Here is a 3544-nt window from a genome sequence, read left to right as displayed (position 1 = left end):
ACCCCCCACTTTTCATCAGCTACTAAGTCACGCCCTTTTTGCCCTCTCTTCCGTGCAAGGCTGCCCATCGCCGTCACAATGATGTTCCTACCCCGTCTTGCCTCACCACTGCCGCGCCCTTTGTGGCTCTAGTCGCGATGTATTAACAGATCCCTGAAAGACTGTTCCTCAAACAGTTTCATTCATTCCCTATAGGGGGGAGTGGGAAAAAGTATTCTCAGCCTTTCCTGCTAGAGAGAAGAGAATTACATCCAAAATTGGCTCCCAGGAATGGGGATTTGGGACAAAGATGCCCCATCCACTCCTCCTTTCTGCTAGCGGAGACACAGGAAAGGGATTCTTTTGCATCCTCCGGTTCACCCCACCATCATTCATTTCTCAGAGCGACCTTTCCCTGCCACGCTGCCTCCATTAGGCCCTCATCTCGCTAACCACCGTTAGAGGTCCCTATCTCACGACCTGACATATTGTAGATTTGTGTAGTGTCACCCCCACTGGAACGTGAGCTATATGCAGTAGGAAGCTATTTGGGGGCTAGAACGTGGCAGTGTGAGTGATTTAAAAAAAAAAAAAAAAGTGTTGAATAAATGAGTGAATGAATGGACAGAATCCATGCCTCTTAACTACTGGGCAGTGTTGGGTTGATGACAAGGCTATGGGCCTGGAGTCAGACATTCTCGGGTTTGAATTTTGGCTCCATCCCTTCCTAGCTGTGATCTTGGCACAATGGCTGGCTCTCTCTGAGCCTCAGGTTTCCTCCCAGAAACGGAGGTAATAATTGCTTCTTTTGTTACCTTGAGGTCTTAAGGCGGTATTCCGTGTTAACTCTTATTATGTTTATTACATGGTAACCTGTCATAAGGCCTGGGAAAGAACCTGTTTGAGGTGTGATGTGATGAATGATTCCAAGTGTGAGATATGGAATCAGACAAAGCCAGGGCCACTGCTGTGTGACTTTGGCAAGTGACTTCACCTCTCTGAACCTCAGCTTCTCTAAAATGGGAATAAATAATATCCACCTCAGGGGGGTCTTGAGAGTTCAATTAAGAATGTTTCCCAGGTGTTTTCTTAGCACAGGCTGTCAGGTGGTGGACTCCTTAGCTTTATTAGCATAATTTCATTCTTTCTGTTTATTTCTTCAGTATTTCACGTTCCTCCCTCCCTCCCTCTCTCCCTTCTTTCCTTTTTTGAAGCCTGGGTAATTTTGTTTGTTTTTATTTTTTCTTAATGTTTATTTAATTTTGAGAGAGAGAGAGAGCAGGGAAGGGGCAGAGAGAGTGGGAGGCACAGAATCTGAAGCAGGCTCCAGCTCCACGCTGTCAGCACAGAGCCCCATGCGGGGCTCGAACTCACAAACCACAGCATCATGACCTGAGCCGAAGTAGGACACTCGACTGACTGAGCCACCCAGGCACCCCAGAGGCCTGGGTAATTTTGTAAAACCTAAAAATTTTTTTAAAATTATAGTGTCGCTGTAACATATACAAAGTGCTAAACATTAAGTTATAGCTCAGTTAAATCTGTATAGAGTAAATACATTAATGAAAACACCCATATAAATATGTTAAAAAATGGGAGTATTGCCCGCAACCCAAAAACCTTATTCACACTTACTTTTAGTCATTCCCTTTCTTTTCACTGTGGTATAATTTTCCATGGATGAATATGCCACAATTTAAACATTTCACTCTTTTTTCAAAATGTCCATTTATTTATTTTGAGAAGGAGAGAGAGAAAGAGACAGAGAGAGAGAGAGAGAGAATTCCAAGCAGTCTCCATGCTGTTAGTTCGGAGCCTGACACGGGGCTTGACCCCACAAACCGTGAGGTCATGACTCCAGGAGTTAGGCTCAATCGACTGAGCCACTCAGGCACCCCTAACCATTTCACTCTTGGTGGGTTGTTCCTGGTTTGTGGCAATTATGATGAGTTCTGTTGTTATGAATTATTTATTTAGATTTTCTTCAATTGGTTTCCATAATGTTTCATAGTTTTCTGTTAAGAGACCTAACAAATCTTTTGCTAGATTTATTTCTAGGTATTTTATTTTTTATGCCAATGTGAATCATATTTTTATGAATTTCATTTAATTTTTTTGTTCTAAGTGTTTAGGGATGTAATTGATTTTTTTTAAATGTTAATTTTTGAGACAGAGAGAGACAGAGCATGAACGGGGGCGGAGCAGAGAGAGAGGAAGACACAGACTCTGAAGCAGGCTCCAGGCTCCGAGCTGTCAGCACAGAGCCCGATGCAGGGCTCGAACTCACAGACTCTGAGATCATGACCTGAGCAGCAGTCGGAAGCTCAACCGACTGAGCCACCCAGGTGCCCCAGGGATGTAATTGATGTTTTAAAAATGTTTATTTATTTTCGAGAAAGAAAGCCCAAGTTGGGGAGGCACGGAAAGAGAGGGGGACAGAGGATCCAAAGTAAGCTCTGAGCTGACTCTGAGATGACACCAGAGAGCCCAATGTGGGGCTGGAACCGTGAGATCATGACCTGAGTAGAAGTCGGGTGCCCAACCAACTGAGCCACTCAGGCGCCCCTATTATTATTTTTAAGTAGGCTCAATGCCCAGCGTGGAGCACAACACAGGGCCTGAACTCACGACCTTGAGATCAAGACCTGAGCTGAGATCAAGAGTCAGACGCCTAACTGGCTGAGCTACCCACGTGCCCCCAAACTAGTTAATTCTTAAATTAAAATGTGAATATTGTAAAAATTGTACTCTTTGGCTCACATTGTCTTCCTTTAGAAAGAATTTGATTTCCTTCTATCGTGCAGACAGAGTACGTATGGATAGATCACCGGGATCCAGATGAGGCTGACGAGTTTTCGGTTTGCCGTTCCTGCTGGCATGCGGGCTCTCCCGTCTCTCCTAGGAAGGCTGGAGGTGTTTACTAGGTCCCTTCTCCTTAGCGGGTCCTCAATTCCCATTCTTGTTTCCCTATTACTACGAGACTGCCCATGTCTCTTCTTGGCTCTTTAGTGCTTTGGAAGCAACTTGCTTCTTGAATTCTTGGTTTCTGCTTGATTTCTTTCTTTTTTTTTCTTTTTTTTGAGTTTGTTTATTTATGTATTTATGTACTTATGTATTTATTTTTAAGCCATCTCTACACCCAACGTGGAGCTCGAACTCACCACCCTGAGATCATGAGTGACAAGCTCGCTCTTCTGACTGAGCCCGCCAGGCGCCCCAGCTTCATTGCAACTTCATTTCTTGGTGTTCTCCCAGCATGGTCACAACCTAGGGCGTGGCAAATGCCTGAAGGGGATTCTGCGCGCAGACGGTCAGGCTCTTCTCATCACATTTCTCTCGGAGATCGTGATTCTTTCTTTCTTTCTTTTTTTTTACATTTATTTTTTGCGAGGTGGTGGGAGGGGCAGAGAGAGGGAGACAGAGGATCCAAGCAGGGCCCGATTGATCGACTGGGGGCTCCAACTCACCAACTGCGAGATCATGACCTGAGCGGAAATCAAGAGTAGGCCACTTGACCTACTGAGCCACCCGGGTGGCTGAATTTTGGTGAGAGTCCACCACCAGC

The sequence above is a fragment of the Prionailurus viverrinus genome, chromosome E2 (genome assembly GCF_022837055.1).
Source record: "Prionailurus viverrinus isolate Anna chromosome E2, UM_Priviv_1.0, whole genome shotgun sequence".
Lineage (NCBI taxonomy): Eukaryota > Metazoa > Chordata > Mammalia > Carnivora > Felidae > Prionailurus > Prionailurus viverrinus.
This window is presented reverse-complemented; position numbering follows the sequence as displayed.